The sequence below is a fragment of the Nannospalax galili genome, unplaced genomic scaffold, assembly GCF_000622305.1.
Source record: "Nannospalax galili isolate Female #2095 unplaced genomic scaffold, S.galili_v1.0 scaffold284, whole genome shotgun sequence".
Taxonomy (NCBI): Eukaryota; Metazoa; Chordata; class Mammalia; order Rodentia; family Spalacidae; genus Nannospalax; species Nannospalax galili.
Genome location: NW_008354281.1, coordinates 2922860 through 2950400, shown reverse-complemented (window position 1 = coordinate 2950400; position 27541 = coordinate 2922860). Strand labels below are relative to the sequence as shown.

Sequence of the window (27541 nt, the reverse complement as noted above, 5' to 3'; positions counted from 1 at the left end):
ATCTTTTACCTTGCACAAAAGTGAATTCCAAACAGATCAATGACCTCAATGTAAAGCCTGAAACTTTGAAACTGTTAGAAGAAAACATTGGCAAAAACCTAAAAGATATAGGTGTATGAAATGATTTTCTAAACTGGACATAAATTGCTCAGGAAACAAGGTCACAAACCAACAAATGGGACCTCACTAAATTAAAAAGCTTCTGTACCTCAAAAGAAGCAACCAAGGAAGTGAAGAGAATACCCACAGAGTGGGAGAAAATCTTCATCAGAAACACATCTGACAGATGTTTAACATCCAGAATATATAAAGAACTCAAAAAGCAAAGAATCAAGAAAGGAAGTAACCTAATTAAAAGATGGGCTAAGGAGCTGAAAAGAGAGTTCTCAAAACAAGGAATTAAAATGGATAAGAAGCATATTAAAAGATGTTCAACATCATTAGTAATTAGGGAAATGCAAATTAAAAGTAATTTAAGATTTCTTCTTACCCTGGTCAGATTGGCTAAGATCAAGTGAACAAATCATACCAAATGTTGGAGAGGATGTGGGGAAAGGGGAACACTCATCCATTGCTGGTGGGCTGCAAACTTGTTCAACCCCTATGCAAAGCGATGGTAGAGAACCCTTTAAAAACTAAAAATGAACCTACCATTTGTCCCAGTTATTCGCGAAGAACTCATCCTATTGCAGAGACATTTGTACATCCGTGTTGGTTGTTGCTCTTTTCACAATAACTAAGAGATGGAAGCAACCTAAGTGTCCCTAAGCTGATGAATGGATAATGAAAATGTGGTTCATTTATATGATGAAATCATAAAAATTTCAGGTAAATGAATGGAACTGTAAACTGTTATACTAAGTGAAGTAACACAGACTCAGAAAAACAAATGATGGATGTTCTCCCTCATATGTGGACCCTAGCACCAAATCCTTATAAGTGAGTATGTATCCAGGCATAACTATAGGAGCCAGGATAATGAAAAGGAACCAGGAAGGTAAAGGAAAAGAAAGAATCTCAAAGAGAAGACAGTAGAAAATGGGTGTTACTAAAAGAGATTTGGCTAAAAATGGGGTTATTTTAATGGGAGGGGAGAGGGAGGCTTATACAAGAAAACTTGGGGTTAAACAAAAAGAATGCGCTCAAGAGAGGTGGGACCATAGGTAAAGGGTATTGCTAAGAGAAAATGGGAAAAATAGGGGCACTTTAAATGAAGAAACCACGGTGCAAGGGTTAGTCAATGAGAGGGCTAAATCATACCTATTAGTTTTAAAAAAAACCTGAGGGTACCATATTAGTCCAACAACCTACAGATAAATTATACATAAAACTAGCTCAAGAAAGAAAATATATGTCTAGTCAAGGTTCATCTGAGAATATTTGGTTTTTGCCCAAGCTTTATCTACATAACACATGGTAATCAAAAGTACCAGACTGGTGGAACTAACCTTCTTGGATGTTTAACAGCCATTCTTTGAGGCCTATACTAATCTAGTCAGAGAGACTTAAAGGACAGTTTTTGCCCTTGCTCTCCAAGTTCAACTCAGTTCCATGGGATTATGGAGCATCTCTCAAAATGCCCTGTAACTGTGGTGAGTCACCTGTCCTCTTGGTCAAGAAGGCCATGGAGACCCCACCAGATGGACTTGAACCAGTCTTCAGTCTACAAAGAGGCGGGTCAACACAGAGGAAACATTTACTCCATGCTTCCAAGTGAAGCCAGTCACTGTCAAGCTGGACCTTTGACTTATCTTCACAAAGATGAAACTGATAAAAGAAAGGAGCCAAGCCCATGTGACCCCTGAGGAACAGATCCTTAAATGACCTTGAGAGTAAAAATAAATCGGTTTATCTGGGCCGACTTTATGGTCTTAAATACCCAAAAGGAAAATATAATCAAAGATTGAAGTGATCAGTGTAATTCTTTAAGAGTCCATGTATATAGCTAAAGGCTACATAATAAAAAACAATGCCCGACAGGAGATAACTTCTTTTGCATTGTTAGCCCACGTGGCCCAAGAGACTCCCAGATGGTAACCCAGCATAGAACTAGGAAATGAGCAGCAGACCCCAGTCTTATCTAAAGGAATGATGGCAACTGATTGCTGCTAAATGAGGAAGAGCTGATCTTCCTAAAACAATGAACCCTAGATAGGCTGACTAGACTCAGTGGATGTACTAGCACTGGAGAACCGCTGGGGGCACTGATAACACAGTGGACAGTAACATGGATGACAGAATATATGGTCTCCAGTGGGGTGGGGGAAAGCTATGGGAGGGTGACATTTGGGATGAGGGTATAACAATGAGTAAGACTGGGATGTTCTGTATGAAATACAAAACAAAATCAATAAAAAACAAGGTGGAATCTAAAATATATATTAAATTTACAAAGGAACCCAACATCTAACAATTGTGCTTTTACAGTTTGGGATGTATGATAATGTGAATACATGGAGCTCTTTGTATGGTTAAGATGGGACTTTGAGAGTTTCCAACCTATTGCAATTCCCTTCTACAGAGAGATAACACAATGGAGCCTCACATTTATCAAGGCCACCTACTTTTAGCTTTCTTTTGAATACCTCCCACAATGATAATCTTACTACATTTAGAAAATATTCATTCAACTTTTTAAGAGGTGGTTCTCAACAAGGTTTCACTATATATTTTAGGTTGACCTTGAACTATGTGTTTCAGTCTCTCAAGTTCTGGGCTTACAGACATGTACATATATTTTTCTAGTATCAAGGATGGAAACCTGGACTTTGTTCAGGATAGGCAAGTGCCATACCAGCGATATTCAGGGCAAGTCTTCCCACTTCAATTAGACCGCTTTAGAAACAGCCTCAGACTCCTCCACCTGTCAGTTGACAATCTAGAATCGCCATTATACTGAAAAACAAAATAAGAACAAGGAATTTATTTGAGTTTGTTTGAGTTTAGACATTTGTAGGAATTCTTAGAGTAGTTAAGAAAATTTATGTGTACATTTATAGCTTGAATAAATAATGACAATTTTTAAAACACACAAGTGCATAAGGATTTATAAATAAAGTATATAAAGATGTTTGATTCAGAATATACGTAAATCTGGATTTTAATCTATAGGGAAAGTGATGTAGAGGGAGGGAGAGAAGCATGTCTAAAAGATGTTAAATGAAAGCTAGTTGTGTAACTTTTAGGAAATTTATATGAAGTAACTCTAATTTATATACTTCTAATCATATATAAAATGTGTGAAAGGTAGGTAAGAAACACAGAAGTGTTGTTTTATTTGAGGAGTGTTCATGAATCTAGGGAAGACTAAAAAGAATCCCCTAAGTTTTATTTAAAATTTTCTTATCTGTGTGATTGTTTCATAAGATCATTTCCTTTGCAATGAATACATACACTTAAGATATAATTTAAAGCTTACCCTTAGCCTTAGCTTCCCCCTTTATTTTTCTTTCTGTGTGGGAAGCATGAGAAGAGAGGAGAGTCTGACAGATGGTCAATAGGTTAGATATCCTCCTGAACCTCATGCCATCTTGAAATGCATCAAATATTAATGCTTTAACATCATCATTCATTGGTAACAGTTTGAAATGCCATTCAGAAAAATTGTTCCAGCAAGATATTATCGGCTGTAACCCTGGCACAAAAGAAAGTGATGGAATATTTAAAAATCCTCTCTTCCTTATTTTTTTTTACCCTATCTCATTCTCCACTTCTCTGTCCCTTCTTCTGCCCTGCCTTCATCCCTCTGTCCTTCCCTCTGTCCCTCCTTCCTTCCTTGACTTCTTTCTTTTCATACAATATATTTTTCTTTTAGACAATTTAAATTATGAAAACATTGGCATGTTTATTCCATGTGTATTATAAAATCTATATTCATTTTGCTCTCCTGTCAAAATTATTTGAGATTATTGAATTATAGATACAATTTCTTGGTCATTTCCCAATTTTTAAAGCACTTTCTTTATTTTGCAAAACTTGTAAGCATTCTTGACCTTTTTCCTTAGTGCTATTCATGTGCTTTGAGATGTTAGTCTAGGAGAGCTGAGTTGTTGCTATGAATCACTGAGACTTAGAGACTGTCTTTTCCTGTCAGTCTGCCTTCATGCACTGGCATGGTAAGAGTTCAAATTAAAGACAAAATCTAACCTGACTTTTGTCAAATCTGAGGAGGGAAATAGAACTGGCCACTAGCTGCTAGTGATCCTCTTTCTGTTTATTATAGTGATTAAAAGTGATTTTTCCCTTCAGAGATGTTGCTTCTAAATATATTTCTGTGAGATGCCAAAAAGTTGAGAAACTTGAAAGTGCCTTTTTAGTGACTGCACATTTTGAGCCCTAGAGCATCTTTTCCTAGTCCTGTGGGATGCTATTGATTGTCCCTGAAAGACTGTCCAGGAGCTCCAAGCCTCTTAGGCTTTTCTCTCAAATTCCTGGAATGAGGTGAGATAATTGTTTGCAGTTTTTATTGTTTCTGTCCATTCCTAGGGACTCTCTGAGATGTCAGTTTGAAACCACATCCATGTTCTCTTGTAAGTTGCTGCCTTTGGGATTACTTCTGCTCCTTCTCCACATTCCATGTAGATGACTCACTGTGTTTTCCCCAGCAGTTGGGAAAGAAATGAAGAGCATATCATTGTAGGCTGCTTGTTCCTTGAAAATCCAGACTCCATACTATGGAAATGTGGTTTTTCTTTGTAACATTCAATATATCAATCTATCTATCTGTTCCTTAAGATATGATAACTCTACAAATTCATAAATTTTTTAGATTAAATTAGTCTAGAGAGAGAGAAATGATATTTCTGTTTGAGACAGGAATGTCATTATGTAGCTCAAATTGGCCTCAAACCTTTTATCCTCCTGACCTAAATAAAACTAAATTTGATGTTGCAAATTAACATTATATTATTGTTCTCATAGCTGAGAGTTTCCATTTCTAATAAATTAAGCATCAGAAACAAAAGACAAAGTCATATGATTTCAGAATAAAGTTAGTCTACACTAATGTTTACAGACAAAATTGGTCCAGACATCCTGACAGATTCAAAGCAAATTTCCATGTATTTTACAAATTGAAATGTTTATTTTCTAGAAGGAATTAGTATTTTTAGCTAAATAAAACTTAATTATAATTATTAACCTGGTAGCATATGTGATCCAACATGTACAAATGAAATCAACATTCTTCTGCCAAATTACATCTATAAAACCATATAATTGCATCCAGAACTTATTAAACTTGAATACTTCATATGGCTCACTTATTTTATTCTAGATATGCTCCTAAAATAGATGAATTGTTGTTGTTAACTTTATTTTACAGATGAGGAAACTAAGAATTGAAAATATTAGTTTATTATAATATTTATTATATTATAGTAAACAAGACCCAGGTCATTCACCTACCAAATGAAGAATTCATGACAAAATGGAGGCTTAAGTCTTCTGTAAGTTGAAGGTCAGAGCCATGATATTAAATAGCTTCTCAGCCTTCCCATGTCATGTGAATGTGAACCTTCTCCCAGTAACTCCATGCTAAGAAAATGTCATTGGCAATTTGACTCTAATATATGTGATTATAGAAGGTTTTCTAAAAATAAAACTTTTTATTTTACTTTCATTTTACGCTATCTTAAGGCAAGTACATTCATAATAGCAATTCAGGAGAAATCTTAAAGATGTAACAGGTCAACAGTTAACTGAGGAGAATTGCTTGTGCTAGTTCTGTTTCTAATTAGTAATTCATTGTGAAGAATACTAAACACAGAGGGTGCTCAAGATTAAATTAAAAAATGAAAGGTGATATTATCCAATGGAAATCTTTTAAAATTTGTCCTAAATAAATTGTTGCATACCTAACAATTTTCCCCTGGTGTTTATTACAGGATATTGCCAAAGCTTGCCATTTGGGACATGACCAGAAGTTTCCCAATTTCCCTCTGATCTGAAACATTCTTGTCAGATCTTCTGGTGAGTCAGCAACTTTTCCAGACAGCACACAATTGAGTAAATTAAAATGAAGTTAATTGTTACTTTTCCTTTGCTAATTAGATCATAGCATATGGAGGAGTTTGCAAATACTAAGGACTGTTTGTTGAGAAATGAAGGCTCAGGAGTGAAGGTCAGGATAATGTAGTGCTTGTTTGGGAAAAAAAAAAGTGACTCTAGTTCTAAAAATGTCTATGTAGGTGCCAACCCTTGGAAAAATAATCTTCAGAATTTCCTAGAGATTTACTTAAGTGTGCCCACAAGTGGAATATAAGACTGACACTCATAGAGAAATCATTCCAGAGGTCAGTCTCTTTCATAAATGTTTAATCAAAATTTTAAAATTAGCTAACATTTAAACTCTTAAGGCATGTGCTTTTGGATGTTGAACTATTCTGTGGTGACTATGCAAATTTTAAGATAGACACATGTTCAAATAACTTCTGACTTTCTGTCTAGGCTCCTCTCCAGTGGCTGTCTGCATTTCTTTAGATAGGTCATGGATCAGAAATGGATACAAGTTCACTGTGTGCCTTCCTATATTGTTAAAATGTGACAGTGCAAAGCTAAATGTCATTTTAACAACTTTAATAATGAGAACCTCCATTTATTATAACAATTCATATGGCAACAGAATATGAAATAAGCTTATGCAGAGATTTTTTTTTTTCAGTAACCCTTATAATAGTCTTAAAAGGTAGAAATTATTCCCCTGAGGAATCTGAGGATTTGGTAATTTTCACAAGACCACACAGCTTTAAGAGAGAAGAATCTAACACTCTCTTTGCATGTCAAAATGCCAGCTTAAGGTCTGGGGGGAAGGTTCTGCTAAAAATACTTGCTGGGAAAGCAGAGAAGATAGATTCCTGGAGCCCATAAAATGCCAGATGCTGTAATCCCAGCACTCCTGCAGTGAGATGGGAGGCAGAGACAAGAGAAGCACTCAGAAGCCCTTGGGCCAGCTAACCTAGAGCAGTGACACAAACAAAAGAGATCTTGCCTCAAGACAATGTATAAAGAAAGAACTGATTCTCAAAAACAGTCCTCTGACCTCCACATATGTACCATGGCATGCATGTGCCCTTATCAGTGAATTAAGCAAAAAAAAAAAAAAAAAAAAAAAAAAAATCCAAACAATAAACAAAACACAAAAAAACAACCTTCTTTAAAAAAAAAAAAAAAATTCTCCCCAAAAAAAAAATAAAAAAAAAAAAACATTTCCAAAAAAAACCCCCCTCCCCCCCCTTTTTTTCCCTGGCGTTTATGTGCCCCTTTTAGAAAAAAAAAAAAAAAAAAAAAAAAAAAAAAAAAAAATCCAAACAATTAACCAAACAACAAAAAACAACCTTCTTTAAAAACAAAAAATAAAACTACCTTCAATAATACGGGGGTGGCAGTGGAGGGTAAGGGAAGGTTATACAGGGAACTGTGGGAATTTGGGGATAAAGAGTGAAAAGGTGCTCAAGAGAGGTGGGACGATAGGGGACTAGTATTATAAAGGGAGAAATGGGAGAAATGAGGAAAATGGGAATACTTTAAATGGGGAGAGCATGGAGGGAGTATTAGAGAGAGAAAGAGGGAGAGAGAGACAGAAAGACAGAGAGACAGAGAGAGACAGAGAAGAGATAAATAATGTCTAGCTGGTATAAAAAACAGAGGGATTCATATTAGTCCATATACAATATCTCTACATGAGTCTATGTGTATAGCTGAAGTCTACATAACAAAAACAGTACCAGAGAGGAGAAACCTTCCTTTGAGTTGTTAGCCAGGGTAGTGCAAGAGACTCCCCCCAAAAACACAGGTTATGGAGATAGCCCTTGAATGCTCTACTGCTGAAGACAGGACAAACTTTAGATGCAGGATTTGGAGCAATGGAGCAGGAACTGACCTAGAAGCCACTTCCCCTGAAGGCTAGCTCTCATAGCTTTGGAGTGTACTATGCAAGCTACTAAGGGAAAACATCAATGGATGGTCCAACCCCAGTTTCAAGGTCTAATAACCACAATGACCATCACAGCAAATGACATTGGTGCGGTAGTGGCACTTTTATCTTGGGGGTAATCAATAGCTACCTACTTGGACTTAAAGCCCACTCAATGGCAGAAACTCATGGGTGCTACTGTAAACATAGCCAAATACACATGGCTGGAGAGGTCATAGATCTTAGAGAAAACCCCAAGGCTGTCATATGCTTAGACAAATGTAATTTCTTACTATGTGCAAAGTATGAATCCTTATATTTATAGACAAGTATACCAGTCACCATTTATCAAAGAAGCTTCTTTTGCAACAGATGGAGACTACTGCAGAGTTCCACAACTGGTCACACTCAGGCATTGTCTGTGAATTGCCCAAGCCTAAGTGGCACATCTACAATGCAACCTCTACACCAAAGGCTCACAGAACATAGAACAAGGGGATAAAGTGGACACTAATGCATCTCTCAGTTCTCATCTGTGAAGCTCCCTCGTGCAACACAAACATGTTCCCATAACTACATAATATTTTAAATTGACAAATAAAAATTCAACTCATTTGTGATATTCTTATCATATATCATCATATATGCAACATAATGTTTTCATATATTTACACAATGTGGAATGGTTGTGTAAATAAACTAGCATATGCATTGCTTCATATAGCTGTTGTTTTTTGTGGAGAAAACACATTAAGTCTACTCTCAGAAATTTTGAATTACATAATGCATTGTTGCTAACTGCAGTCATCATGGTGTGGAATAGAGCATTTGAACCTATTCCTCCTGCGCCTTTTCCAACAACAGAATAATGCCTGTTGTGATGGCAATGAGAAGTGAGCTTAACCATGGCAGGAAGCATGCCTGGGTTACCTGAAGAGATAGCCAGTGTAAGAACACCACGGGTCACACACTGAACCCGAAGAACTCATCTCCTAATAGAATTCCATTCCCGTAGATTTAGTGTGATTCTAAGCATTGTTCAGAAAATTTTATTATCAATTTAGGAAAGAAAATTAAGACACCACACACAACTTTTTTCATCCTGCCCACAACAGAAGGACTTTCCCATCTTAGGAAATATTGTATGCCTTGAAATTTTCCCTTCATAGAATACAATTGTCTTTTAAAGAATGTAAACCTCTGCCTGGTAGACATTTCTGGAATAATATTTAGGAAAATGTGGGCCGACGGTAGTGTCCATGGTGAGGAAAAGATGAAGCTATCACAGATCTAGCTGCAGCCTTATCACAAAACAGAAACTGAGATTATTTTTCCAAAAGGTTAATAAGTTTGCATAACTCTTTGTTCAACCCCCCCTCCCTCCACTGCTTCACACCTGACTGAATCCAAAAAGAGGTATGCAGCATGGTGAATGCTGAACTCCACCACCTTCATGGACACTCTCAGCATTGGTTACCCATGCCAACTGCTCTCTCCCAAGCACACCTCCCGGTGCCTGCCTCTGACACATCACACCTGCTGTTTCCTCATCTGAAATCCTCTCTCGTTAGTATTTTTACCAGCTTCACTTCTTAACAAAACTCCATGCCACTGATCATTTGATAACTCCCTCGAAAATACCATCCTCATTTCCTGCTCTTTTCCTCTGAACACTGCAATATTTTCTTTTCTTTGTTTTGGCTCATTGCTCCGTTTATTAGAATAACAACATTTGGAGAGGCACAAAGCACCTAAGTTTTACATGACTACAAAGTTATGACAAATCCCAAGCTTTTTAGTCACAGATATTTTACCTAGGCCTTAAAAAAGTTTTCAAAATATCTGAGTTGGTTTAATACACAGACCCTGAATACATGGGAACAACACCTATGTGTAAATGCTTGCACTTTCTGCTCTGATTTCCTCTTTAAATGGAATCCGGCATAAAAGTCATTGAAATGCATAAAGTTATGATGCAAATGCTTTGAAGCAAGAGTGAAATCAGTCTACACAAAATGGCAATGATGTAGTGTGCACACAGTTCTGCAAGGATTCACTGGGCCATCTGAGTTTCCATGGTTTGTGCCACCCATTCTGGGGCTGTCTGACTAATTTCCTCCAGAAGGTTATTCGCCTAGAAACAAAGTGATTGGATCTGTGTGTCCCATGTTGGCAGGGCTGCTTATGTTTCAAAATTAACTCTTTCATCAATCTGATCAATAAATCCATTCATGCGTCATTCTGTTATCATTAGAGATGTTATCATTTCTCCTTTTGCTGCAGGGATCTTAAAGAGAGCTCCAAGTTCTTCAATGGTAATAGCAATTTGTAATTTGCTTGCTGACAAGTTCTGTTCAGTAAGTGCTCTGTCCAAGATTCCGGAGCCACAGCTGTAGTTGCCTTTTTGGTGAAGCATCAGCATTGCAACAAATTCTTGAAGCTGATTTCCTCTGGTGATTCTATCTAGGTACATTTTTCTCTAGGATCCTATATGGAGCAAGTTGGTGGCACCTTTCATCCTTGAAAAAAGTAGCTAGCATGTACGAATGCTGTCATCCTGTTGATGCTAAGATGGTCCAGGAAAACATGTTTTAAGGCCTCTAACCTTTTACTTTCATGGACTACATCTTGTAAAAGAGTTCAGTTTACCTTTGTGCAGCTTCAGTGAATGTTCTTCCATAATCAAGAACACATACATAGTATATCACATAATGTATTTGTAACTGTTCATTGACTGATTAATTCTGAAGCAAGGATGCTCAATTTATGTAAGCCTCTGCCTGGACAGGACCATCATCCTTCAGATATAGTCCAGCAATCTGCAGGTAAGTCTCCAGGTTATCTGCTTTGTACCATTTTTGTCCTGTTTCCAAAGGGATTCCCAGTAACAAGGGCTACATTTCTCCAGTCTTCTTTCTCCTAAATAGATGTAAGATGCTGTCTCATGGATGCAACCTGCTCCTCAAATGAGATGAATCTAGGCTGGATCTTCTCCAAGGTGAAATGGTAGACTTCTTTGGCTGTGCCGTCAGGCAGGTTAGGGAGGTGTGTGCAGAAATCAGCCAGCAACTGTGGCGAGACCACAAGGCTGACATTCTCATTTACCGCTGCTTCTTTATAAATTTTCAAGGCTTCTAGTTGTTCTGACTGAATGGCTTTTTCCAGGAGCTGATGATATTTGCCCTCCAGATCGTTATGAGAGACACTAAAATTCATGAGCTGGGTGAAATCCCATCGCGTGGCCACTGCCATCTTTTTTCCAGCTTAACCATGGCTGGAATATTTTCTTAATACCTTTTTTTAAGTTATATGAAGCTGTGTAACTAATTTATTTGTTCACCAAATAATCCCTTCCAAAACAAATCACAAACCCTACGTTGTAGAGACTACATCAGTTTTATTCCCAGTTGAGGAACAAACTAATCTCTAATATGTAACATTACTCCTTTGATACTTCAGTACACAAACAAATAAGCAAATAAATGTTTCCCAAGTGGATTGCAACACTTTCTCACCCTTACCTGTTCTCCCAGTACTATTCTGATATCTCTCTGTCTTGTAGTTAAACCCTAAGAGTAAAAGAAAGAGTAACACCTTATCCTGTGATTGGTCTTCTAAGTTACCTCTTTGTCTCCAGTGTTTTAACATGAGTATGTATTCTGCCCTGAGTGAATTCCCCATCTCAAACTACATATTATTAACTATTCATGACATCTTCATAAATCAATTTTTCTTTTTTTAACTTAAAAAATGTTTCTGCCTCACCTCCTTCATCCTCACTTTTGTCTGTTCTAAACCAGGTTTTGATTTTGTTCTGCCTAGGGTATGGCAAACAGGTTTCCTAAAATCATTTTGGATGTGCTATTACTTGTCCCAGTTCTATGAAGTGTTAGTATGATTATCTCCTTGCCCCAAGACACAGATCAAGTTTCCAAAACAGTCTCAAAACACACTTACAGATATAATTATCTTCAAGGCTTCCCTGTAACACTACTGGAATTGTTGGAGACATCTTTGAGTGTACAGTTTTTGTATATGCTGTGTGTGTATGCATGTCTGTGGACACTCGTGTGTGTGCATATGCACATGCAGATGAGGAGATGTGAAGTTGATATTGAGTATCTTTCTGCATTGCTCTCTACTTTATTTCTCATTGAACCCAGAGATGGCTGATTCTAGCTAGTCTAGGCAGCCAGCTTGCCTCAGAAATCCTCTGTCTCTGCCTTCCAAGAGCTGAGATCATAGGCGACAACTTTGGCTGACAGGCTATTACATAGGATCTGGGATCGAAAGTCTGGTCCATATGCTTATGGGGCAAGTACTTTATCAACTGAGCAACCTCCCTAGCCCTTGAATTTACATTTAATGGTGCATCTTTCATGACAATTCTGTGTTTCTGAGGAATCTTCCATTGGTTTTACCCTGTTTCATAGTCATTTTTGCTGCCAGAGACGTATATGGGTCCTTAGTTGAAGATGACATTATATATCAATCAGTTATGCTTTTTATTTCTGAAGTGCCCTCACCAATGTGTTAGCGTAGCATTATTTTCTTTCTTATCTGAGTTTTCCGTCCTCTCTGAGAATCAGGTTTAGCTATTCCGCAGCAGAGAGATTAATAACCTTTAGGCCAATAGAAACTGGACAATGGGCCTTAGCATTGCACTGACAAGGTGGCAATGATGAATAAGCTTTATCTGGGTGCTGAATGCTGTGCAGTGCACCTTCCAGAGCATTCACCATGTGACAGCGTTGTCGGCAAGGCATTAGTATTGTAGAAACAAAAAGTCCTCAGTGATTTCTCTTATTAACATGCCATTCAATTTTATGTCCTTATGACTAACACGGTATGGAGGGTTTGACACAGTGGTGTCCCAACTGAATTGTTCATTCTTTGTAATAAAATGCTTGCTTTGTTTTTATGTATAGCATCACTGCAACATTTCCCACTCAGTGGGTGCTCTATAAATATTGACTGGTTGAAATTTGGAATTTCAAGTATCATGACTTTTGGGTTATTGGCTTCTTGTAATTGCCTTTGCAACCTACAGATGCAGCTAAAATTGGAGCTCGACTCTGAAACATATCCATAAAGCCTTTTGTCTAAGTTACACAGCAAATCTTTAAGGTAGAAATTATCCTTTTTTACAGCTGCAAGTCTATTATTTATGGGCAATAAACAGTTGTTTCTAATGGAGAAGTCTTCAATTATAGGCCTGTGTTTAGAGACTCAACCTAACAATATAATTCAGTTGGAGGTCAAGAAATATTATTTGTTTTGGTGATGGATATTAAATATCCAAGAGAAGCACACGTAACATGCCTTGGTAATGGCTTTGTGGTTTGACTCCTGCCTCCTTAAATGTGGGAAATGACATTGGAAAGAGCACAATAACTTTTAAGGGTTAGAGCCTCCTTGAAACATATGTGTGACAATCTGGAACTGACTTCAAATACATGGCAGAGGCCATTTTTAGAGACTCAGTTCACTGCTCCAAAACTTAACATACATACTATTGTCTCCTCCCTCAAGAGTTGATCCATCTGGGTCTGTCAATCACCTGGCCAGGAGATCACCACACAGGAAGAGTGATTCATACGAAGATGTGCAATAGAGGTCGGAGGAATAATTGCCCCTTTAACAAGTTCATGTACTGCTCCTTGCCAGAAGCCCTTCTTCAATGCCGATGGAGTCTCCACTGTGCAGCCTCACAAAGCCTACTCACTTCTTTTAGTTCTAGCCCAGAGAGCACACATTTTCCTTTGCTTTTTACCATTTTTCATTTGGCGTATTAGCCAGAGGCCTAAACCTGTTTTTCCTGACAGGCTGGGCTTTCTCACTTTCTTTGAAGGTCCCCTCCCCTTCAGCCATGCAGCTGCTGGCAGACCTCTATTGTTGGACATGTTGGCTTCTTAGACCCCAACAACTTTCTCTTTTCCATCTCCCTCCTCCTAGCAACTGCAAATGTTTGCAACTCATCAGCCCTGTTATTTTTCTCTCAAATGGTAAGAAAATTTTCCTTGAGCTTCTGAGTCTATTTCTAAATTCTTTTATTAATGAGACCAAGAACACAGAGGGCACCCTCTTTCCTCAGTAACAATATGATTTATTGTTGATAGGTTGAATGATGAGATACTGCAGGCAGACTTCTGCTTACCACTTGCCTTCCAGATTCTATTTCTTCCTTTTGCCAACTGACTCCTAATCCCTTATTCTTTCTCTGAAAGGTTTTCTTGACCTTTGAGCAACAGAGCTCTCCCTTTATGACCTCACAGCTCCACATCGCTTTTTACCATTGTAGTCTGCACACTTTTCTGGAAATAAGCAACACCAGGGCAGAGGCCAGCTCAGCTCCATTTACCACTGTTGGCCTATGCTTAAGAAAGCCCCTGAACGGAAGTAATGTTTAAGGACTATTTCTTGAATAAGTAGATGAATGGATTTTACTCAAACATGAGCTAGTCATTTCTATGCTCTATTTAACACTTCAATATGTGTTCAGTATATTATTCAGCTATGTGTGGAAAGATAATATACCATAAAGGAATACTGGGATCCAAACATAACACAGAAATGCTTTCCTGAGGAGTTCATTTTCCAGTGACAGGAACTGGCAGCTGTCAAGGTGGGGCTAAGGCTATATGCTGACTTGGGTAAAGCCTAAGGACAGGTCTCGCTGCTGTAGAGTTTCTGATATTCCCCTTAGCATTGAATAAAATTTCCACCGTTGTACTCAGCTGCCCAAGGCACAATCTCAACATTATTCTTCTCCTCCCTTTACTTCATCACTCACCTTCACAACCAATCAGCAAGTCCTCCAGGTCTCAGATTTTGAATCATCCTTAAATGCATCCTTTCTTTTCTCGCAAGTCTCCATCATCCACTGACCACTCTATTGCAGTGTATCTGCCCCACTGTTCTCAGAGCTCTACCTTTGAACCTCTCAATTTCATCTTTCCATTGCTGCAAAAATCAGTAAGAAGAATGAGAAGACAGCACTTCCTTCTTAAAACATTCCGTGGGAGGGGGAGTGGCTCTGAGTCACCTTGAGTTTTAAGTCCATTGTCTCAGCATGGAACACAGTGCCTCCCATAATTTGGCCCCTATCTAGTCCTCTAATTTCTTCTTCTTAGTTTAATATTCTAATGATATGACATGAAATACTCCCTTAATCATGAAACTTGACAATAAATCTCCTTAAGGATAGTTCAGTAGCACGGGAACACAGACTGCAGGGAGGAACAGGAAATGTTGAGATTTTTTTCAGTGATTAAAAAAAATTTTTTTTTTATGTAACTTGTCTAACAAGAGTGACTAGTTGTAATTGGTTAAGAATGTGATAATTAATTAACAAAGATCTATCTCCCACGACACTCATGATCTGCTGGGAAAGAATGACAGTCACTAATAAATAAGTACTATACCCCATGCTAAGTGCTCCTACAGGTATTTAAAAATCCTGATAAGAACAATGAGATAGAAACTGGTTAGTCAGTTTTAGGAACAGAAACCCCAAAGGGAACTGTTCAAATTCTTGTCCTTGGTAAAAAGCCAGAAATGCCCTTTGTTCTGTCCTGGATGGAGGCCAGGAATATCAGGAGGGAGATCTGGTTTCTTGCTATCCCTCTCTTCTCTGAAATGAGCACCCTTGTTTGGAAGCCGTGAGTGAGGGTGTGATTAAGACTCCAGTTCAGACACTAACGCCTTCTGGGGATAGTTAACTTTGGAATGGGATGTCGGGGTTTTCATGGTAGAAATAAGTTGTATTTGTTCCCCAATTTCGGACCATCTCCTAAATGATTTTAGGGCCTCACTCTTGAGGAGGTATTTTAGGTAAGTAGATGGGGGTTAGTAAGCCTTAAAGGTGATTAGGATTGACCCTTTCCTCAAAGTTGGCTTTGGAACCCACCTCTCAGTTACCTGGTAATATTAGAAAGGAAAACATCACAACAGCTTCTGCTTGGGCCTCCTCTGGCCCTAGGTGGAGACTTGACATTCTGATCTGCTCCAAAGATTAAAACATTACATTCTATTATCTTCTCTCTTAAGAGTTGTTCCAGATGGGCCTGTCAATCACCTGGCTAGGAGAACACTCCCAAGGAAAGCTGCTTCACCTAAATCATGTTAAAACATGAGAGGAATAATTATCCCCACAGTAAGATACTTCTTCCCAGAAGCCCCTCCTCCCCTGGTGCAGCCGCTTACAGAACTACCACCCAGCATTGCTAAGCCTGCTCACTTTTTTGAGTTCTAACTCACAAAACATAACCTTTCCTTGCCCTCTTTCCACATCTTTTCTTTCAGCTGCTGGCCAAAGCCTGAGCAAGGTTTCCCTGACACTCTGGACTTTCTTCTTCCTTCCCTGTAGCTCCTCCAACCCCATCCACCATGCAGTTACTTGCTGACTTCCGTTTCTTAACAGACTGACTTTCTTGAACCCTACCTTAGAGGCATAACTTTCTCCACTTTCTCTATCTCTGCAGGCAGCTTCCAAGATTTACAGCTTGCTTTTCCTGTTGTTTTTCTTTCAAACTCAGATAAAATTATCCTCCAGTTTCTTTCTGAGTCATTTTCTAATTCTTCTGTTAATGAGACTAAGAAGCAAAAGGGGAGCCCCAGCTCACCAGTTATAGTGGTATGGACTCACAGCATGTGATGAGGCCACAATGAATCTGGGAAAGTGAATCAGAAGCATGTGATGAGGCCACAATGAATCTGGGAAAGTGAATCAGAAGAAGTAATGTTTCTGAAAAGTCTCTGGGAGATTTTCACAGAGATTCCTCACAGCCCTGAACTCAGAAAGCACTCCAGGTAGTAGGACCCAAATGAATAAGGATGCAAGGCATGGGGAGGGAGCTACTTCTGTTTGAGGAATCACAGTCAGCATAGTCCAGATGAGATATATTTCTGGTGTAGTTCTTAGAGTTGTAACCATAATGACAGATTCCTGTGGGTGAGGAACAAGGCTGACTACAGTGTTATTTGAGGTAACTACAGCTGGGGAAAACTGAAAGTAATATTACGGTTTTGCAGAGCAGAACATATGAAAATAAAAAACACATTCATTCTATATTACATATAACAGAAGTTTGTGAAAACATATTAATAGTCTACCTCAGTTTCCGGTTAGGTAAGGCTATGGAAATATCTTTCCAACTTTAGTGAACATTTGTTACCATATAACTAAAGGCTGATGTTCATGTTTAATGAGTTTCATGCAAAATTAGTATGCGTAAGTTGTCTCAATTTGTTTTTTAGGATTTCACATAAATACAGTGCATGTCTTAGGAAATAAATTGGGATATTTCTACACAGAAAGAACGATGGAGGATGATTCATGATCCAATTGTGAATCAATATGGTATGTTAAGCTGATAAGAGTATTTTATGATTGATCTTGTTATTTCTTTGGAAGACTGAAACTATTTTATCAAGCCTAGCTTGAAAGCTAGAAAGCATTAAATGTCTCTTCAGCATGGTAATCAATGATAAGAATTTTGCATGACTGCAGAGTTAAGAACACTGGGCTTGGGATCAAGGCTCCAAAGTTTTCATTGTAAGGTCATCAACCAAAGCCTTAATGGTGCATCCTTCTCCCCTCCTCTGCCCTCCTCCCCTCTTCTCTCTTGCCCTTTCTTCCTCCCTTTCTCTCTCCTTCTCGCTCCATATTCCCTCCCCACCCTCCTTGCCTCCTTCCAGTGTCACTCCCCTCCGATCTCCCCTCCCCCCTTCCCTTCTTTCTCTTCTAGTGCTCTCCTCTTTTGTCCTCTCATCACCCTCTCTTAGCTGAAGATTGAACTCAGGGCCTTTCACACAACTAGACAAGCCATCGACTACTAAGCTATACGCCTAGCCTCTATTGTTATTTCTTTACTGATAAAATGCAAGTTCCCTTCAGGGATTTTATGTACCCAAATGGCCTATCACATGTGGTACATTTAACACTGTCTTTGACACTATGTTACAGGGCTTGTAGGTGAGTGCTTTCTAAACAACTATTTCAGTACAGATGAAATATAATGCATGTGACACGTGCAATTAAAATTTCCTAGTTTCTACATTGAAAACAGAAAAAGTAGATACATAAAATGAATTTCAACAATATGTATTTAACCCTATATATTAAAAAAATAACATTTAAAGAGAAAATGAAGTTAGAATGGATGAATATACCTTTTAAAAATATGGAGCCTTCTACATGAAGTATGCGTTTTATAGCCCTTCTCAAATTGAATGAACCACCTTTCCTGTGCTGAACAGCTACATGTGGCAACAGAAACGGGCACTGTAAGACCTGGGTCACACTGCTAGCTCAGCTCCCAGCAGCACTACTAGGTGACCCATCACCTTCCATGGTGTTTTATCCTCTCTGTCAGTACACTGACAGAGATACACTGGATTTGCATCCATGGTGGGCAGATTTTTATGGATCCCCCATTTTCCTCCCCTACCCTGTGCCCACCTTGCATAACCTTAAAGACAATGGATGTGACGGATTCCACTCTTGTGTCTGACCTCTAGACCCAGAACCTATGCAATTATGCAATTAGATGAAACTCATTCAGATAATCTGCCCAGAGAGTAGCCAAGAGCTGATATCCAGTGAGAAAGCAGGACTTATTTCTATAGTACTAAGAACTTAATTATGCCAACAGTGAGCTTGAAAGAGGACTCTGAGTTCCAGAGGAAGATGCAGCTTGTTGACACCGATTTCAGCCCTGGGAGACACTGAGCAGAAAGCTCAGTGCATTAACACAAACCAATATGACAGCTTGAAATAAATATTTTGCTAAAATGTTTCTTGGAAGTTATGAAGCTTTTATTTTGGAAAGCAATAAAATATCTGGAAATATTTTAAGCCAAAAAAGTGTTTGCCATTGAAATAATAATGTTAAAAACCAGCTTGAGTTTGCATTTAACCTCTTTGAAGACTGTGTTCTATGCTTTAAAGGACTGACTATGTTGTGGGTCTGTGACATTAGGGAAGAATGACGTTGGAGCATCGGGGCTGGCAGGGGAGTGGTGATGGGCAGAGATAAGCATGGCAAGACTGCAGAGTGAAGGGACAGTGGGGAAGGGAACACTGTCCCAGGCCTAGAATGATGTATCCACTACCATTTAAATGAGGGGATGTTTAAATTGAGGAAAAATTCTATAAAATACTTAAAATATTCCCAGGCTACAACTGCAGAAGCATCTTGTGACAGGAGAAAAGTGTGGTGACCTCTTCTAACTCTTCTAACTCGTGCCCTTGTTGGGGTTTTCCCAGTCTCCAAGAATATCATCAAAATGGCCCTAGGAAGAATCATTTTTCTCCCTCTTATACTGTAGTTCAAGGTGGGCACAAATCCTCTTCTCTTATTTGTAGTGTGAGTCCATATGTAGGTATTTGAGAAAAGTTAGTGAAGAGAGGCATAATCATGAGGGAAAAAAATCTTAGAGGACAGCATCTGGTCCTCTAAGATTGTAATATTCAGTCAACCTTCAACTTATCAGGCATTAATCTTCTTCACCATGATTAGAAAGCACCTTGACACACAGAGAATTCTGTCTTGTAAGTCTAGAATCTTCCAGAAGTAGAATGTGATATATTTATAAAAATAAATAGATTTAAGGGCAAGTAGTTTATTTGGGAGGAAATACAAGTAAGGATTTCAAATAGGATACTTAACAAAATAGTCAATAAATGGTATTTTAACTACTGATGTTTCAAAACACCAAACCATTCTATTATAGTATTATTTAATGTGTAAATTATATTGGTATATGTAAAATAAAGTATGGTTTAAAAATCTATTAATGTTAACAGTAAGAACTCTAGCAAAGAGTCCTATGAGAGACAGAGGTAGAGGATTTATTTACAAAATATCAAACATCTGTCTATTCAAGAGTATTTATTGAGACAGTAAGTTTTCAATATTTCCAACTTGCCCTGTCTAGACGTACTCTTAATTTAAAGAAAGACAGGAAGGAAGGGAGGAAGGAAGGAAGGAAAGAAGGAAAAAAGGAAGAGAAAAGCTCTTTGCAGGGAATTAAAAATCTTGCCAAAAAAATGGCCTTTACAACAGAGGTAAATGCATGGGGACACCAACAGCTTTGCTTCTAGACTAGAATCTTGACATACATTTACTCAGAGGTAGTGGACAACATTTACTACCTCTTCACACAAATCAGGCATATTCTCTAAGGGTCTTATTTCTACTCCTACCCACAGCTTTGAAAAGGAAATTCAGTCCAAGGAGACCACAGTGGGATCTCTTGTCTTTTTACATCAAAGGAAATTATGTCTCTCCCCTTCTCTACCTTACTCCCCTGAGAAATAGCATCTTGGTCTCTGAGTTTGATCTCTTGAAGTCAGATGAAGATGGACTCAATCAGGCCTGCTGGTCTCTGGCTGATAATCTCTTGTTTGGATGTAGGCATGCTGAATATCAAATCCTTCTGTTATGCTAGGGTCAGCACTTGCTTATGGTTGCTTTCCCTCATATTAAAAAAAAAAAAACTTTAATTCTGAGGAAATGAAGTCCACATGATTCTCATTAGCACATAAATATTCTGATGTTCTTTTTACATGAGCTCTTTGATGTTTGGGGGAAAACATGTGTCTTTATGATCTTTTCCTTTAAAGTAGGCAGGCTTTTTTTTTTGACATATGAATTCTTGGGGAAAAATGGCTTGGTAAACCTTTTACAGGTCATGTTGTTTTATTCATGCTTCATATGTCTAACTATTATTATTTAATCAACTATTATTTATTGCTCAATATTTTGTAGGGACAAGAAAACACAGACAGACCAACATACACACACACACACAGACACACACACACACACACACACACACACACACACACACACGAGATCCAGAGCAAGAAATCAAGGATTTTATGGTTTGCAAGAGAAAAGAACAGTACACAAATAACTGGGCATTTAACTGGATTAAAGAATGTCCTTGCCACAATTCTAGGTTCTAAGGACAAAAGCTGAGTAAATTTGATCACTGAAGCAACAACTCACCGTTCGGGAGACAGTCAGCATGCCAAGAACCCATAAGTGGTATACAAATCAAGCTGTGATAATTTTGTAGTACAAATAATATTAAAATGTGATGGGAGCATAGATGAGTTACCATTGTGCATTATTGCAGACTCTTATTGTGCTTGGCAGATATACTTCAAACTTTTAAATAACTTAACATAATCGTAAATGGGTGGTGATATTTAGTGTTAGTATTCTAATTTTTCTAATGAACTTCCCCCTTATAAGACAGTGATTTTAGTTAATGTTTTCGATGTTCTCAGTGCTCTATTGACAAGTCCTTCCCCAGTTTTGCACTGTGTCTTGGGCTCCCTTATTCCCTGAGGCATGTTGAAATTAGGCTCATTAATAACCCTGAAGTAGTCTTTAGGAGGTTAAGTGTAAAGAAGAGTTCTTATTTCTCATTTTAAGTCAAAAGCTAGAAATGATTAAGTTAGTAAGAAAGGATGTAGCAAACTGAGACAGGCCAAGAGTTAGGCTTCTTGTGTCAAACATTTAGCCAAGTTGTAAAGCAAAGGAAAAGTTCTTGAAGGAAGTGAAAAACATTATTCCACTGAACACACGAATGACAAGAAAGCAAAATAATCTCATTGCTGTGGCTTGGATAGATTATCAAACCACCCAAAGCATTCTCTTAGGCCAAGCAAAACCTGAGTTCTTTCAAGTCTGTGAAAGCTGAGAGAGGTGAGAAACCTGCAGGAGCAAAGTCTGAAGCTAGCTGAGATTGGGCTTTGGAGGATTAAGGACAGACGCCATATTTGAACAACAACAAATGCAAGGTGAAGCAAAAAGTGCTGACGGAGAAGCGGTGGTGAGCTACCCCACAGGTGGAGGAGAGGGTGACAGCGAACAGTAAATTTTGGTGTAGATGAAAACACCTCGCCTTGGAATAAGATGTGAAATTTTCATACCCAGCCAAATTCAACACCTGGCTTTAAAGTTCCTAAGGTCAGGCTACCCTCTGGGTTGAGGCTATCATAGCTGACAACTGTAAGTCAACATCAGTGTTCATTTGCCATTCTGGAAATGTATGTGGTTTTAAAAGTCATTCTACACCTTCCCTCCTGAGAAGGGAACAACAGAGCCTGGATAACAGCATATCTGCTTACAACATGGTTGACTGACTATCTTCATCTCACTGTTGGGACCTACTGTTTAGACAAGAAGATGGCTTTCAAAGTAATACTGTCCATTAGCAATATATCTGCTTCCTTAAGAGCTCTGAGGGAGATGTGCAATGAGATTAATGTTTTCATGCCTGCAAACATAATGTCCATTCTGCAGCCCATGGAACATGAAATAATTTTGACTCAATTCTTATTCTTTAAGAAATACATCTCATTACAACAATGGGGACAGCATGCACAAGAGCCATGCAAACTCAGTCAGATCCAAACCAGCATAAAACAAGAAAATGGGCATGAGGCCCCAACCTTAGCTGAGGAACTATTGGCAGCTGATCACTGCTGGGTAAAAAAGAGTTATCTTCTTTAAGGCATTTGACGCTAGACAGGCTGAACAGGCTCCTGTGGATGAACTCACACTGAGAGACATCTGGTACACAAAATTGAATAGATATGCTTTAACACCTATGACAGAATGAGTGAAAACCTATGGACAGGCTATGAGGGGTGCAGATACGGGAGGTCTAAATATGATTGAACTTTATCGTATGAAATCCACAAAAAATCAATAAATATAATACATTGATTAAAGAAAAAAGAAATGCATCTTACAAGGCTGCAGTGTTTCCTCGGGGCCAAATATATTGAAAATCTTCTGGAAAGGAACTGCTGTTCTAGATATGAGAAAATACATTCACAATTCATGGCACTGTATCGACACCAAAGGGTGTTTGGAAAAAGTTGTTTTCAACCTCCACAGATAAGTTTCATAGGGGAGGAAGTAACTTCAGATATGACAGACATATCAATAACTCTAGAATCAGAACTTGAGGCTAAGAATGTGAATTGCCAATGTAAAATGTTCTACAATCTCAATATAAAAATTAGAAAGGATGAAGAACTGTGTCCTTTATATGAGTAAAGTAAGTGATTTCTTAAGATAGAATCTACTTGAAGATACTCTCAACATTGTTGAAATGACAAGTGATCTGCAGATACATAAAGCCAGTTGATAAAGAAATGATAGGATTTAAGAGCTGTTTGGCTCCAATTTTGAATGTAATTTTGGTATGAATAAAGTTCTATGAGTATTGCATGCTACAGAGAAATCATTCAGGAAAGGAAGGATCAGTTGGTCTCATAATATGGCCGATTTCATCACTATCTTATTTTAGGAAACTATCACAGTTATTCTACCCTATAGCAAGCATATCACTGATTAGTTAGTAACCAGCAGCAACAGGGTGAGACCCTCCACCAAGATTATGACCCTCTGAGGTCTCAGATGATTTGTGAACATTTTTAGCAATAAAGTATTAATGAAGTTATACACATTGCTGTTTACAACAGCATTGCTCTCTAAAGTTATTTCATACTTTCTAAAGTACAGAATAGTAAAAACAAAATATATACACCCAGAAACAACACAACAAAAATTACTGTGACTCATTTTATTGTGATACTCTCTTTATTGTGGTGATCTAGGACCAAGCTCACCATATCTTCAGGGTATACATGTAAGGGAGTTTAGGTGATTTAAAGTGAACTTCAAAGAGGAAGAAATTTTTCTGGGTACTCATAGTCACAGACATAAATGTTAAAAATTAAATAACAAAATAGATGTCACAAAGTTACTTATGCATGCCAGAGAGGGCCTTTTAACTGAGGTGGTGTTATTATTTATTACCATAATTATTTACATTTATTTATCTCATTTGTGTGCATGTGTATGTGTGCAGCTACATGTGTAAGTGCTAGAGTGCAAGTGTTGCTATCAGAGGACAACTTGCAGGAATTGGTTCTCTCCTTCCACCCTGTGTGTTCTGGGAATTGAACAAAACATAAACATTTTATGTTTATTTTTCACAAACATAAAATTGGAAAAAAGTAGTTTGTTCACATTCATGATTTCTAATCTTAAACTTTAATTGATTCTGGTAAATTCACCAATATGCACCTTCATATCTCTCCATTATCTTATACAACTATTCCAAATTTATTTTTTAAAGACTACTTTTTTTAAAAGAAAAATTTTACTGATTTTCTGTGACTTTCATACAATTTTGATGCTATAAAGATCCCCTCCCCATCACTACTTTCCCTTAATGATCCCCACATAATTTAATGTACTCTATTACATATATAATAAAGCTTATAGTCTATTTTGTGTCCCCAAATGTCATTCATTGGGGATCGATCCCCTGAAGCCTGGTTAAGATACCATGAGTCACATCTTTGAAAGAGACCATCTCTCACCTCCCAGCAGCCATGAGTCTCCAATAGTTCCTCAGGTAGGGTTAGGGTGTCTTACCCACTTTCCTATGTCCATGCTGGGATTTTTCTCTGAGTTGAACTTGCATGTGACTTGTACATGCTGTCACCATTGCTACAAGTTCAAATGAGAAAGCTATCTGGAAAAACCTATTTCCCTGTGGTCATCCAACATCAATGGCTCTTACAGTCTTTCTGTTCTGTCCCCTTCAGTGATTCCTGAGCCTTGAGGGGCAAAAGTTTGATACAAGTTTGATAAACATTCTGCAGCTACTTGTTCTCTGCACATCGGCCAGTTGCGAGTTTCTATGTTATTCACAATATGGAACCTTCTACATGTAGTATGCATTTTACAATTCTTCTCAAGTTGAATGAGCCACCTTTCCTATGCTGAGCAGCTGCATATGGCAACAGAAATGGGCATTGTAAGAGGTGGGTCACACTGCTAGCTCAGCTCCCAGCAGCACTACTAGGTAGCCCATCACCTTCCATGGTGTTTTATCCTCTCTGTCAGTACATTGACAGAGATACACTGGATTTGCATCCATGGTGGGCAGATTTTTATGGGTCCCCCATTTTCCTCCCCTGCCCTGTGCCCACCCTGCATAACCTCAATGACAATGAATGTGATGTATTCCACTCATGTTTGTGACCTTTAGACCCAGAACCTATGCAATTATGCAATTAGATGAAACTCATTCAGATAATCTGCTCAGAGAGTTGATACCCAGCAAGAAAGTAGGACTTTAGTTCTACAGAACTAAGAACCTAATTCTGCCAACAGTGAGCTTGTTTCCCTCACTTAGAACTTTTTCTTTCATTCACTTTTTCACTGAGCTCTATTCCACTCTGTATTCTCTTTTGAAAATGCATGAGTTGTAATAACTTGTTTAATGTCAGTTTTTCTTAGGAATCCTCATATTTTTTATCATGATTTTGAGGGCAGATATAGCAAATAACTGATAATCAGAGGAAAACGAAGAAAATACTGACCTTGTCTTAGAAGAAGCCACTTTCATTAGAACAGGCACATCAACCCTGTTCATTTTTTTACCTTAAAAGAATAACAATAATAGATTTATAAAGTACAATAATTACACACCTGGGGAGATTGCTCATTGGGCAAGGCACTTGTTGTACAAGTGTAAGGGTATGGATTTGGATTTCCAAGGGCCATATAAAACCAGACATGGTGGCTGGTAATACCAGTCTTCCTACAGAGAGATGAGAGACAGACAGGAGAATCCTGAAGCTTGTGGCCCAGCCAGCCTAGCACACATCAATGAACACGCAGACCTAGCTTAAACAAAGTAGGTGAAAACCAACAGCCAAAGTTGTCCTATGACCTTCACACATGCCACAGTGTGTCCATGCCTGCACACACACACACGCACACACGCACACACACACACACATATACACACACACACAGAGTGAGAGAGAAAGAGAGAAATAGTAAAATGAATGAATAAATACATAGAACAATGGTTAATAACCATTCAAGAATACCTTTCATATATAGTCATGCATGACAACATTTTGGTCAATGATGGACCATACATATGATGATGTTATCATAAGATTATATCATCCAGTCATGTCATAGTCATATTGGTTTGCTTCAATCTAGCTATTGAATCTACTCAGTGACCAGACTGCCTACTAGCAAATTTCTCAGAAGAAATTCACGTCATAATAATGTATGAGTGTATTTACAGTTTTAAAATAAAAAGCAGACAAATTCCCTCAAATTACATAATACACATGTTGCAGCAACGTTGGCAATAAGTATATTTCAGAGATAATTAAATTATGAATTTGGACATATTTTTCTAGAGATGATTAGGCTAAATTTAACATAATGAGTTACTATACTGGCTAATTATGAATGTTTGCTTTTGCATAGACAGATTTCTCAGTTTTTCAGATAATTAAATTCTATTCAGTAAATAAAGTTTTTCTAGGATCTATAGGGAGATAAAAAGTAAGTAGGAAACATACTCTTGATCATGTGTTCAAGGTCACATAATGAATTCAAGATTACATGTAATGAATTCAAGGAATTTAATTTTTAATTTAGTGAGACTTGTCTCAAGGATAACAAATAATAATAATTAATAATAATAATACTACTAAGTACCTTTGGTGTAGAGCACTTGCCTTTCTGTCATGCTTAAGGCCCTAAGTTCAAACCTGCCACCAGACAATCTCTTAAAAAACAGAGAGGGCTATAAAATTCAATTAAGAGGCAAATTGCAAATATATAGATGAAGCCTGACAGTCGAGAGTTCTTCAGAAAAGGAGTCAAGAGTAGCTAATATTTTGATGCAACCCAGAGGATTAATTTGCATGTATTGACTGAACAAAGAGACAGTGTTTCTAAAACCTTAAGATATCTAATATTCATGGTGGTTGGGGAATGGGTTGGGACTGCCGTATTCTGTACCATCAGTTAGCTATCAGTGTTTAATAAAACATTCCTAAAGAAAGTATCTTTAAAACACTACCTCTCCTCTGCTTCCCCGGACCTGCACGACCATGGGCTAACTCTCCTGGCCTGCTCCCCTATCCTCAGGCCTCTCGGGGTAGGTCCATCGCAGAGCCCTCCATGCCTTGACTCCCCGGCCTCATTCGCCCTTCCATCTCCCCCGCTGTTCTCTGCTCCTGGTTTGGGCCCTGCGCCATGCCTGGTCTTGGGTCTCTAGACACCTGGGGAACTGGTGCTGCTTCCGGATACTTTTCGCCCAGGCCAGCCTGGTGCCTTCCTTGGGCTCCAAGAGCACTGCTTCCATGGGACCTGGCCCCGCCCTCGTTCGCCCAGTCCAGCCTGGTACCTTCCTTGGGCTCCAAGAGCACTGCTTCCATGTGACCTGGCCCCGCCCTCGCCTCTCCCTGCTTCCCTGGACTTGCACCACCGGCTAATTCTCCTGGCCCACTCTCTTGCCCTCAGGCCTCTCTTGGGGTAAGTCTCTCGCGCAGCCATCTGTGCCTTGACTCCCCCAGCCCCGCTCATCCTTCCATCTCCCCTGCTGTTCTCTACCCCAAGCTTGGGCCCTGTGCCATTCCTAGTCTTGGGGCCCCAGACACCCGGGGAACCAATACTGCTCCCTGACTCTTCTCACCCAGAGCAACCCAGTCCCTTTCTTGGGCTCCAGGAGCACCACTTCTGGTCCTGGCCCCGCCCTCACCTCTCTCTG

The 27541-nt window shown here is 38.6% G+C and overlaps 1 long non-coding RNA gene and 1 pseudogene across 1 annotated transcript; both read right to left on the bottom strand.

Moving 5' to 3' along the window:
* Positions 1–3424: 3424 nt before the first annotated feature.
* On the bottom strand, positions 3425–16495 carry LOC115067428. Its single transcript, XR_003846851.1, has 4 exons — positions 16356–16495; positions 15833–16026; positions 14706–14875; positions 3425–3634 (listed from the first exon to the last, which is right to left on the bottom strand). It is a non-coding gene; the product is annotated as an uncharacterized LOC115067428 (long non-coding RNA).
* LOC103748756 lies at positions 9821–11244 on the bottom strand (annotated as a pseudogene).
* Positions 16496–27541: the final 11046 nt, after the last annotated feature.